The sequence below is a fragment of the Hippocampus comes genome, unplaced genomic scaffold (assembly GCF_001891065.2).
Source record: "Hippocampus comes isolate QL1 unplaced genomic scaffold, H_comes_QL1_v1.1 scaffold45, whole genome shotgun sequence".
Lineage (NCBI taxonomy): Eukaryota > Metazoa > Chordata > Actinopteri > Syngnathiformes > Syngnathidae > Hippocampus > Hippocampus comes.
This window is the reverse complement of record NW_017805783.1, coordinates 3,506,248-3,519,444: the sequence shown is the minus strand read 5'-3', so window position 1 is coordinate 3,519,444 and position 13,197 is coordinate 3,506,248. Positions and strand designations below refer to the sequence as shown.

At 40.9% G+C, this 13,197-nt stretch overlaps 1 long non-coding RNA gene across 1 annotated transcript in view; it reads left to right on the top strand.

Moving 5' to 3' along the window:
* The window catches only part of LOC109524981 (uncharacterized), a 37,236-nt gene continuing 24,039 nt past the window's right edge, over positions 1 to 13,197 (top strand). Inside the window, exon 1 of the long non-coding RNA XR_002170059.1 lies at positions 1 to 357. This is a non-coding gene — a long non-coding RNA (uncharacterized LOC109524981). The remainder of the gene's footprint in view (positions 358 to 13,197) is intronic.

Below are 13,197 nucleotides of genomic sequence, written 5' to 3'. Positions count from 1 at the left end.
CCTCATAAAAGGTCACAGACCAAAAATTGAAATGTTTTTCTTGAGACCTCTTGAACCCCTTTACAATGCATTGTCACTGTCATTAAAAAGTGATTAGATTGTTGGCAGACAGCAGTTTAATCACAAACAATCTGAGGTTGCCAATTAAGTACTCCAAGCTCTGCACTGAACATTTTGAACCGGTGTGCTTCAGCAAACATTTACAATAGCATCAGTTACACGAGTGATGTTCAACACAGGCTGAAACCAGCTCCCGCCCCAGCGATTTTTCCTTCGGCAAATGCGACTTCAACTCCCAGCAGCAGCAGGAAGAACCCCGGTGGTCCTGGTGCATTCGAAAAGTGGCACAGGCAAGAGGTGAGACGTTATTTGTCTGCATCTGTGACACATAAGAATGGTGATTATGAATTAAGCGGTTGGAAAAAAAAAACACCCGTACTGTAATAATGTACTTGTTAAGCGTACATGGCAAGCTGCCTGACACGGCAAAGCCTTCTGCACAGCGTGTTATAAACACCCCCATTTACTGTGCATAAGATACACATCTAGAATTTTCATGCATGGAAAATGCAGGTCAAGATTGTCCCCGTGTTGTAACATTTCATGTACGGCCAACACATAATTATGAATCCCACACGCACAGTGGGGCCAACTGTTGATGTCTCTAAAGCTGTTGCGTGACTGAGTCGAGGTTACTCGATCAAGATACAGGGGATACAAAAACACACCAGTCTGTATTTCCAATCCACTCCATGCGGTATTATGTTGATTCTAAACCAGGCTCCTCGGTGACGTCACAGTCATCACATTCACTTTCTCTTCCACTGATGTCTCTGAAGTCCTGATCATCTTAAACATGTAGGCTTTGACAATGAGCGCTTCAACGGCTCCTGTGTGTAAAAATCCTCTACTTTGAATTCTACATCGCTTGCCATTGAATGTACTGTGTTGTGTAGCGCATGCACATTGTACAGTATTTCTATAGTATAGCGTGTTGGTTGGCTATTAAAATGTCACTTCCGGTAACCCTAGTGGTGGCTAGAGTAACTACACTTACAACGGCTCGAGTTTCTAGTTGGCTCAGAAACACTCAGAATGAATAATTCAAACCTACGTTTTAATTGAACTGTGTTTGACAACTTGCAGGAAGTGACGTGTATGTATTACAGAACATATTACCAATGAGAATATGAATTTTAACAGACTGAAAAATCTTAGGAATCTGGGCTTAAAAGACAGAGGGCAAATTGATAGAAGAACTAATTAGCTTCAGACTGTTGTGACAAAAAAAAAAGTATGCAAGAAGGATATGTTTTTTTATTTAAACAAATGTCCTTGGAACATATTCATCTGGCGCAAATATTTTATGATGGCAAAGTCTCAACTAAATGTACAATTTCTGATACACCTCCACGGTCTAAGTATCTAAAAAAGTGAGTCATACCACAGTTACCTGAACCGGAACAATGCCAACAGCAAAAAAGAAAACGCTGCGTGAGTTTCAGTGCTGACTACTTGATTCAAGGTGTTATGAAGACAAAGACAGAATTGAGTTCAACAAAGAACTTCTCGAAATTTCTGAGTCAGCCTTATAAGCCCAACTGCATACACACACACAGCACCAGAAGGTCTTTCATTGCTTTCACCCTGTCACTCACGATGCATGCAACAAACACGCTAAAATCAACCAAACCTGTTCATAACAATACGACAATGATTACTGCACCAAAAGGGGCACAACAAAAACGAAGGCATTTTTATGAATCAAACACCCGAGGCTGTGGTCCACCACTCGCTTCCTTGGAAAGACGAACAGGTCGTCCAGTTTTTTCCTCACTAAACACAAGCAAAGACAACACTAGAAACTAGTCTGTGCCCAGTCTTTACAAGGTAACCTTTTTTTGAATTTTTAAATGGTCAATCTACTTCCCCTGAAATGGCACAGTGTTTTTTTTAATCGTGGAGGCCAACACATTATTCAAAAAGAAGCCAAAACGACACTCTGATGTATCTCCCGAACATATTTTCTTGGAACGGCTTGAATCACGTTCATCAAGACATGTCAAAATATTATCACAGATTCTGTTCTGCTATCAAATGTCTCCTGATGTCTGTGTCCTTCTATCATGTCGTGTACATTGTATTGTCAGCCTGACTGTTTCACTTATCAGCAGACATAGAAAAAAATTGATGCACACTTTTGTCTGAGGCTGGATTGTTGTAACACTCTTGTTTTTTTTTCCCTTTGTTGTTGGCCACTTTCAACCCACACAGACTGCCGGAGCAAACCATGTCAAGCACAAAATTTTCTCATTTAAAAGCCTTTACATTGTTTGCCTGCATTGTTCACCTCAACTTGTAAAATAAAGTGTGTGCGTGTGTGTGTGTGTGTGTGTGTGTGTGTGTGTGTGTGTGTGTGTGTGTGTGCGTGTGTGTGCATGCGTGCGTGCGTGTGTGTTATACTGTAGAATATGGGGTTCTATGTTTTCTTATCATGCTTTTCCAATACAGAAAGTAAAATACAGTGAAACTTTGATATCACTTTTGGGGTACAACATAGTTTGTGTGAACCCTATTTAGTGCACTAGGGGAAAATAAACAATATTTTTATGGTTTCAGACTACTAAAGATAATGGATGTGAGGAGATCCTTTCAAGAATTTCAGTGTTGGAAAGGGAACACAAAGTAGTGCTGTGCTTCAGAGCAGCTCAGAAAAGGATCAGTGGGATCCCATCCACAAAGGATGTATGTGATTTGATGTAAAGTGCATAATTTTCAAAGTGAAGACCTTTCTGGTCTTTCTTTTTTTTAATCTGGAAAATGGGACTGAATAAGAATGAAGGAACATGAATAAGATGGCACTGGTGATGGTGTGATATGCACTGAAACAGTACAGTGCACAAAACGAATTGTTCCTCAGAGAAATCTCCTGGTCCATCTATATGAGAAAAACTCATCCCTGGAGTTGAAAAAAATAACATAAAAAACAATTACTGTATTATTCTCTCAGCAATTTCATTTGAGGAGCTGCTGGGGAATTGACACCCAGGATGGTGGCTTAATATGGGGTACACAAAGCTTGGGGATAAACTTGATTCGTACCCCTCAATACAAGAAACATCTCGAACAAGCAATAAAAAGCATGCAATATAAAATGGCATCGCTACAACTTTGAGGCTATATCTGTCTTTTCATGCATGTCAACACATATTCTTTCATTTGTGATGCAATATCGTAAAAGATGGCAATCGTTGTCACAGAGAGCCTTCTAAATGCAAATTCTGTTCCGTGTTAAAATCAAGCAAAAGGGCAGAAAATGTGGTAATATTGGCAGTAATCAAACAAGCTTGTTTCACTTCAGAGAACAAAAGTCGAGCAATCAATGAATTGTCAAAAATAATATCTCTAGAGTCAATTCAAAGAAACAGATGTCATTTTCGGACTCAGCTGCCCAGAATTAGTCGGAAATCATTAAAATATCTTTGGCACTAAAAATAAAAGGAGGGGAGGGGGGAAGGATGCCAGCAAATCAGGCACAAGTACAAAGAGAAAAAAAATCCTTTTTAAGGGTGACTGTGCGTGTGGGGAGGAGAAGAGTGTTATGCACGGGTGCATGTTATTCACAAGATTTTATGATACGTGTCTGTATATCTATCTACAGTATCTATCTGTATCATACATTATCTGAACTGCTTTATCCTCACGAGAGTCGCAGACGTGTTCGAGTCTATCCCAACTTACTGTGGGCAGTAAGCGGGGTACACCCTGAACTGGTTGCCAGCCAATTGCAGGGCATACATAGATGAAAAAAAAACATTCACACTAACAAGCACGCCTTGGGACAATTTATAGTGTTCCATAAACCAACCATGCATGTTTTTGGAATGTGGGAGGAAACCGGGGTACTGGGAGAAAACCCATGCAGGCACGAGGAGAACATGCAAACTCCACACAGGCAATGAAGCTATGAAAATGTAGGATCACATGTTCCAGCACTAGGGGCCCAAGCATAGGGCGACTGGTCATTAGGGTGGAGGATGTAGGAGAGCTGGACCACGTGGGCTGACCTGCCAGGAACAGAGCGACTACCTTGCCGCCGGCCAGAGTAACCCCTCACGTATTGTGCCCCCCAAGACCAAACAAGGAGCACCCACTATGATAGGAGCCACTTGGCGGTTTCAGGATGACCAGCCAAGCCGGACCAGCACCATAAGCCTAGACTCTGAGGTCTATGGGATATGGAGATGTATACAGATATAAAATATGGTTTATTATATTTTTAAATTTTGTATTCTTTGGCATATTTGCTATTGCAGTAATCCAAAAGTAATTACAAATAGTCACATTACCTTACTTTAATAACATGGAACTTGGATTACGTTACTAACTCCATTTTCAATAACTGTATGGGAATATATTTTTTGATGTCACCCTCCCAATCCTGGTGGCGAACCACAACTTCGGTGACTGCTGTTATCACATACCACTTCCTGCGGGGATGGCTCGCAGCAAATTAATTTGCAGAGACACTATCTGCAAAGTGCCAACTCAAATAGTTTATTTTCCCTCCTTTTCTTTTCAAGGCAGCGTTCTGTAATTAGCTTTTGCTAGAAGGTGTATGCATGCTTTTTAAGGTTGCCAGCATCAAAGGAATGAGGCCATGCGGTCAGTGCACTTCAAAGTGAACATAATTTCGTTCCTACTCATGTGTTATTGAAGTCAACGGCATGTACTGTGGATATAAGAAGCCTATACACCGGGGACGTGTGGCCAGGGCGGGCAGGGGAGCCAGAACCTCCCTGCACCCCTCCCTTCCCCCCTTGCTCTTCCGCATGTGAAGAGTAAAAAGAAAGAAACAAACAACAAAACGTAATAATGATTACATTACATTACTCTGGTCCATCCTTTACTTTAATTTTCCTTTTCAATCCAATAATGTCAATGGTTTCATCATTAAAACAGTTGAATTTGCATATTTCCTGTTCAAATACACGGGCGGGAAGGGAAGATTGGCATCGTACTTTAAGTGCCTCAAGGCCCACATTAATTGCTCCCACACAAGTATATATATGTACTGTATATGCTTTCAACATATTTTTAATGAATGTATGTGACATATTTAGTCTTTCTGATCGCCTCCACAAGTGCCGTTTCACCCACATGCTGTTATATTACTAGACCCGTGAGTAATTTTAAATCGGGGCTTTCTAAATGGGTTAGGCTTTTTTTTTTTTTTTTTTAAAGAGAGATGAGAATCAAAAAGAATGAACTTGAACTCACATTAAATATTCTTTTGTTTTTCCTTCTCTGACCCTAGAGGACTCAGTGCCAGTTATGACCTTCACCGCAGATCTTTGACTACGTTTAGATGCGGTCAATAGTCCTTTCAAAGCTGGAGTATTGGCAACACTCCAGTTGTGCAAGGCCATGTAAACACCTGCAAAAGAGAGAATGTGCTCATATTCTGTTTTGTTTTTGTTTTAAAATCCAAATGCAGCACATTAGGGCACTTTTGGAGCCAATCAATTAATTGCATTGGTTTATTGTAATTCTTTTGCAAGTTTTCTGTTTTTGACTTGTGTGTGGGGGCATTGCTTGGTAAAAGACATTTTGTTGCCCAAAAATGTTCATGGTGACAGGCCAGGGCTGGTATTGTGGATATACATCAAACTATTTATTAAACAAGAGAATGATTATCATCAAAGGAATTTCTATCCTTTCTAGATTAGAATTACAAGTGCGAAGAACTTCAAAAATAAAACACCTTCAAAAACTGACCGCCTTAGTGCAGTCACTGTCCCTGTTTGGCGAGGAACTCCAGTGTAATGGATGAAAACGGTGAAAGTCTTTTGAACATCTTTTGACTTGATTTTTAATTGATCATTTTAAATTGCGGATCATATGAGGCCATTTACCTCCAAACAGAAGGCACGGTTCTGAGACATCCACTAGATTTGAACGGCAAATTGTTTTATTTCCCTCCTCAAACCACAGGTGCCAATCTCCGGTCCTTGAGGGTCGTTGTACTTCATGTTTTAGATGTTTCCCTCCTCCAACATACATGATTCAAACAATCAGGTTCATGAAGTCTGTAATATGCTCATATTCAGTCATGCTGTATAACTTTCCCATGCCCACAGCGTAGCTTAGCGTCCTTGTAACAATCATCACCAAGAATTGGAATACTCCCTGCCGGAGACGCACAAACATTGGAATGCGCTAAGCTGAGAATCGGTTTAGGAGAAACGAAAGTTATGATATCACACCTTGTGTCTCGGTACCGCTCTTCTGATGGTATAAAAGTGACGTGAGTCTCTTCCTGCTTCGCACTCGTGACCCGCAGCCATTGTCTGTAATTCACTGATGCCCAGAATATTCTGTTATTAAAAGCTTTGAAGAAACTGTTCATCGACTCCAGCCAGTATTTGGATTACCAATATTCTCCTCGTCTGAAATTCAACGAACACGTGGGGGAAAGGAGGCCGCTTTCCCCCCCAACATTCATTATCAGGGTCCTTTAGAGCTTGGTGATGATCTGATCATTTAATTTAAATCAGCTGTGCTGGAGAAGTGAAACGTGTAAGACATAAAACATGCAGGATAGCGGCCCTCGCGGACCAATATTTGACATCTGTACCTTACACCTATTGCTTGGTTGGTTGAAATTACAGAGTGAAATCTACTGCATTTACACCATAGAATAAACTATTCCATCTTTGGGACTCCTAATTTGAGGTTTAAAGTTAGTCCACAATGTAACCTTATACTACGTTCATACATACCAACAGAGGTGAAACTAGTGATTTATATTTACCTGGTATCATCTATTCTGACGCTGTTCTGCTTTCATGTATATGGACCTCAATATTTAGGAATCCACAGACAGCAAGACAGGGAAACCCGCACTGCAATGTTGTTGCAAAAGAACACTAAACAGCCTGAGGAGCAGGCAGAAAGAAAGCATAAAGTGCTCAGGCACAATGTGTGATCGGAGACAGAAGGCTGACGTGCTCAAAAGGAGAATGACAAGGCAAGAATGTCAGAGGCAGGCAGGTTCAGGTCATGGCAGAAGAGAGACATCGATGGAGAGTCTTGCATGAGATTATAAAGAGCATTCTGGCGATGAGTGGGTGAGCAGGAGAGGCTTAAATAGTGCCTTGATTGCCGTTGTGGAGCACCTGTGTGCTCAGGTGAGAGGAGTGACTAATGTGGTAGGAGTGAGCGACTGACAGAGAGGAGCACTGGTGGGCTGAGTGGGGAAAACACTGCAAGAGCACACATGTGAACAATGGAGCAGAACTGTGACATTGAGGTTGAGTTTCTTCTGCTGGCACTGGGACCGTAGTCGAGGTGGATGAAATTATGAACAGTCTCAAAATAAATATCAGTATTAGTGCAAAGACTTGAGGCTTCTGCTCAGGGGGGAAAAGCCCACTACTCCATCTGAACTTCATTTGGCGGAGCAGGTGTGTGATAACTCCCAGTTAACATGAGTTTGAATGTAACTGGTTATTCTGATTGAGTTGTACAGTTTACAGGGCACATTCATGGTGTCATTTTGGGAAATGTTTAATGACAGATAACGCGCAAAATAACACACAAGTCTGGTATCTGAAAATGTAGACTTTATGTTCACTCTGTTGTGTTTTACTCGAGCTGCAGAGTCGTGTGGATATACCTCTGCGTGATTTTACACACATCCACACATCTTGCTTGCCAAAAATCCAACAATACCTCCAAGACATCAGTTATTGGTTGCCTGGCCATTGTTTTAATGAACATGAATGACTGCAAATGTATGCACATACTCCAAATTTATTAGTTTATGTTGCTGTCATTTGCATTTGCAAAATTTCCCTAGTGATAAATGGTGTGTTTTTAGGTGGCAGAGGGGGCACGCAGATAGTCTAACATGTCTGCCTCACGGTCAAAGGTTCACGGTCAAGTTCAGATCTCACTTGGTCATTTCTATGTGTGTGTGCAGGAAAGTACCCCGCATGTTTGCCTGTTTTTTCTCAGGCACTCTCACATTCCAAACACATGCACGCTGGACTCTGAACTATCCATCGGTGTGAATGGACAGAAAGTATCCTTTGCCCAGAGACACCTCGCTTTCTTTCCACTGGACTGAGAGAGCCCTCAGTTTTAATGTATTTGCCAGTTAATATATTTTTACTCCACATTGGCATATCCACGCTTTCGTAATGAATTACACTTGAGAGAAAAGTAAATCATGCACACAATTTAGGAAGATTGCACCTGCGCGTTGAGAACCTCTTGCGTGCAAGTTATACAATATGTCGTCAGACCTGTCACTTATAACTACCGTAACTCACTTGTGTGACATGTTAACGGTATTAAGAGAGCTAGAGTTGTGAATGTCTGAAAAAATTTTGAAGTATGCCCTTGACGGCCCCTCATACATTAAATGTCATCACCTGGGTTCCGTACAAGGTAGATTTCCTTTTCAGAATTTTTTTTACATGTATGGACTCTGAAGAGTTGTTAAGCAACCAATATACCCAGTGAACTTGTGATTCGATATGGTAGGCCCAGACAGAATGACTGTCAAGTGCATCCACAAAAATGCCCTTTTGAGTCACTTTTGATGCACTCTTGGGATTTACATAGTGTTGGGCAATGTCTGTATGGCAATTTGATTAAAGCATGCAAACTGAAGAAGAAAAGTATTATTTAAAAAAAAGATATATATATATATATAGATATACACACGGTATATATATATATATATATATATATATATATGTGTGTGTGTGTGTGTGTGTGTATATATATATATATATATATATACACGATATATATATATATCTATATATATATATCTCTATATATATAGAGATATCTCTCTCTCTCTCTCTCTCTCTCTCTCTCTCTCTCTCTCTCTCTCTCTCTCTCTCTATATATATATATATATATATATATATATATGAGATGTTTTTTGTTTTCTTCACTTTCTTTTATATCTCTTGTTTGCCTTTAAGAGTTGGGAAAGAAAATACAAACATGTTGATGTCAAGACAGTACATCCTAACAATAATTCCTTTTCAGTAGCTGTCAAATCACGTCAGTGATACTGAAGAATGCATCGTGTCATTTTTGTATCTGATAACGCAACTGTTTATTGGATTGTTAAAAACAGTGACAAGTGTTGGACATGGTAGGAAGTTTAATTATTTATAACTCAGCACACAACAGCCCGGACAGTCACTTGATGTGCAGCACAAAGCATACCAGTATGATTCACTCTCTCATCTTTACATTATGTACAATGACATTTAAATGACTTTTCCCCTCTTCTCTTCATGGTATTTTAATATATGTATGCAACTTTACCTTCATTTACATTTTGAATGGTTGTTTGCCAAACACTCAGCAACTTTCGCCTCTTTTTAAATCATTATTTTTACACACCACTGCAAAGAATTCCCAGCTTTCTTTCCTCGGGCTTCCTCAGCTCATTTATGTAAAGAGAGCACGGAATAATGTGCACATTATGCAAACCATTTTATCATATCCACTCCGGACACTCGGTTTTGTTTAACATGTCTTATTAGGGCAGCTTCACTGTGCACTCAGACTTTTTTTAACCATCCCTCCATCCAGTACCATCCAATGCTTCTGTAATCTGAACTGGCATTGTGTGAGCAGAGGGAGAGAGTAGGTGACTTGGCACAAGTTGTGTTGCGACAGCTCCTGAGGGTGAGCAACGCGATTTAAGAAAAAAAAAATCTGGCTTCCTAATAAGATTTCAAATGAATGAAGGACAAAGAGTAATAGGAGCGTGACATTCTTTAACTCCGAAAATTATATGCCGTGTAAGTCGTACATGTTCTTTCAATGTAAACCAACAGGGGAAGTTTGCAGTCATTTTTGTTCAGACTGGCAGTACAACAGTAAAATAATATGTGGGGGGAAAAAACAAATCAGCCCTCTCTGCCGCCATCTTGTACCTGTAATTGCATTTGTAAGAAACCACCATGCCTGAGGGAAAAACAACCAATCAGACATAAGGAATGACTGACGAGGTGACAATCTTTCTTGTGCATTGGTCGGCACATTTACAGTGGGCACACCCACTGTGTGACAAAGGGTCTGGATTCAGACCGGAAGGAGTGTGGATCCCACAAATGCAGACTCAGATAAATGGCGAGAACAAAAGAGGTTTATTTAAAGAAAAGCGAGAGACTGACAAAGTGGTCAACAAAAGGCGCTGGCGACAAAAAGCCAGAAAATCCAAATGACAACAGAAAGCATTTGCCATTACAAGAACAGAATGATCACCGGGAAATAAACAAAACAAAATGAGGTTACCGTATTTTCACGACCATTCTGCGCACCGTATTGTTGGGCGCAGTCTCAGTAAAGGGTGCTATTTCTGTATTTGACACATACACAAAACGCACTGTATTATTGGGTGCAGCCAGGCATGGTAAAAATACGGCAGCTTAAACATACGGCATGCATGCACGCACGCTAAAAACACGTTAGCTTGAAGCATACGGTAACATGCATGCACGCTAAAACATACCAGGTATGTTAGCTTAAAGCATACGGTAGCAGCTAAGGCATATGGACACACGCTAAAAACACGTTTTTAAAAAGGCAACGGAAGCAAAACTGACTTCGGTTGTACTTTATTTAGCCATTTTACAATGTATTCACGCGACTGGTACCTGCTAGGGGCGTGCCTTTAGCGTCCTCTTACACGCCCACCCTTCACTCATTGGCGGACTTCCGCATGCCTGTCGTCACTCACGTCCGCCTTTTCTCTGTATAAACAGCGTGTCGGCCAGAAGTGCTTTCAGTCAGGCTTTGGAACTCGGCGCATACACCAGACGCTTCGCATTATAAGGCGTCCTGTCCATTTTGGAGAAAATTTAAGACTTTTAATGGCGCCTTATAGTTGTGAAAATACGGTAGTTCAATCACACGAAAACAAGACCAAATACAATGATTTGACAACTACTCACAGACCAAAATATTTTATGACAAGGAGAGCGACTCGAAACAAGAACGAGATATCTACAAGAAATGGCAAGTGGGCAAAAGCAGTGAACAAGAGCAATAGTCCGACAAGGGAGACAAGAAGTCAGAGTCCTTAAGTAGGCTGCCACTTGAGTGCACCGCTAAAGGCTGACGCCCCACACTCCAGCTGGTGCTGAAACAAACCAAGAACAGCCTCACGCTGGTCATTTGTTTCTCGTGTTAGGTTTGAGGAGCTTGCTGAAGCAAAGGTGGAATATCCCCTTCAGGTTAGCAACAAAAGTTGAAAAGAAGGAATCGGACATATCCTGAGAGAAAACAACAATGAACATCGCAGCTGCATTCCAGTCGTAGAGGGACAAAAGGCAGCTGAGTGGTTCCGGAACGAATTTGGAATCAGCAACATTTCTGTTGGTTAGGTCAATTTATTGCCTCTTTTTTATTTTTAATTGATTGTACATTCCAAAACATACAACTTCAAACTGATAACATTTTGAGTTACAGTCACACTCCATTATGAATAAGTCATGAGACCAACATAGCAGCTATGGCTAATGTCGCCTTGTTGCCAGGGCAGTTACATGCAATGCCTTTCTTTGGTCAGAGACTCAAGTAGAATGGGCGGATTAGTGAAGCGAGGCTACATTCAAATTATTCTTGCTGTTTTAGATGTATTAAAAGTTCTACCTCTACAAAGAGAATAACACTCACACATCCTGAGCCGCCATTTTTGGCATGCACGTAACCCTACCTCTCACCCGCTCCACACAATCAGAGCCACAGCCGTAATTAAAGACCTAAAATTAGTTCCCTCTCGATAGCTCACTTATTTGTCTCTTTCAGTCCTGTGATTTATAGGTAATCAGTTCCTTATGATTACATGAACCTCCCTGGACTGTCCTGTCAATTGCACGCTAAAGTCCCCACATGTATTCAGGCACTGCATAGTCACTCCCAGCACTCCCTGCCTGGCTCACAATCCTTTTTCTGTCCCCACGGGTGCCTTTCATCTACAAAAGAGCGACAGATGCTATACTGTTGCTAGACCCCCAACTACTCGTAACATGACACAATTCAACATCTAGTGCTGCACAAGTAGAAGTAGCATGAAGATGTCAACTAATGTTATGTTATTGTACTAGTGAGGACAAAGTGCATCCGAGTGCAGAGAATTTCAACTTGCCATGACATTGTTTGAGCATTTATTTGATATCCACCAATCATCTGCTGAATTGTCTAACTATGAGAGGTGGGGAGAGTAGCCAAAATCATCACTTAACATTTAACATGGCTCAAGCAAAAGTAAAAAGTAGTAGTAGAGTAAGAGCATTGTGTCAAATTTAAAAAATGAAATGATTCACTTATCCTCATAATAATAAAGAATTCAGAATAATGTATATTGATTGATTGATTGATCGACTGACCGGCCTTCCAACCATCCTACCTATGTAAAACAACCAACTAAGGTAAATTCAGTCACAAGAAAGGGTCCGAAATTAACTTTCTTTGTTTAACTGTGTGAAACACTACACTAGGGTGACCACTCACCAGACAGAGATTATTAATAATTTGACTGTTTTGAACTTCAACAAGTGGATTCTCCCACATTAATTAGCAATGCTGGCATGTTCCACGACTAGAAAACAGCAGGAGTTCTACCAATTTACAGCTTTATCTTGTGTGCTATGCATACATTTAAACAGAGTAAATGTGGCTCATTACTTTTTACCTCTGAGGACAAATAGCGTATTTGGACATGGACCGTAAGATGGCTATCAAGGATATCGAATACATGCTCAAACAGCTTTCTATACAGAACTTACTCTATGCAAGGAGGGTGTGGACTGATGTAATGTGGCCCAATGTAATATAATTTCAAGGGGCCGGAAAGTGTGCTTGGCACCTTTGGACAGGCGTGTGAGGTGGGAAGGAATGAGCTCACCTTGCCCACATTAATATGCTCCAAGATGGCCTGTGCGGTACTATGAGGACTGACAGCAGCCAGTCTGTAAGTGTAAACTGAAGTACACTCAGGTGCTCTGTGCTGTCTAAAGCCGTTAGAACAGCAGTCAGTCTGCACCTGCCTCTTGTCATTGCACATTATTCCTGATCTCTTGTGCTGAGCTTGCCCAAATATTACCTGTCCCAGCATGTTGTCTGACTGCTCACGAATTTCACCTCGATTTGTTCCTG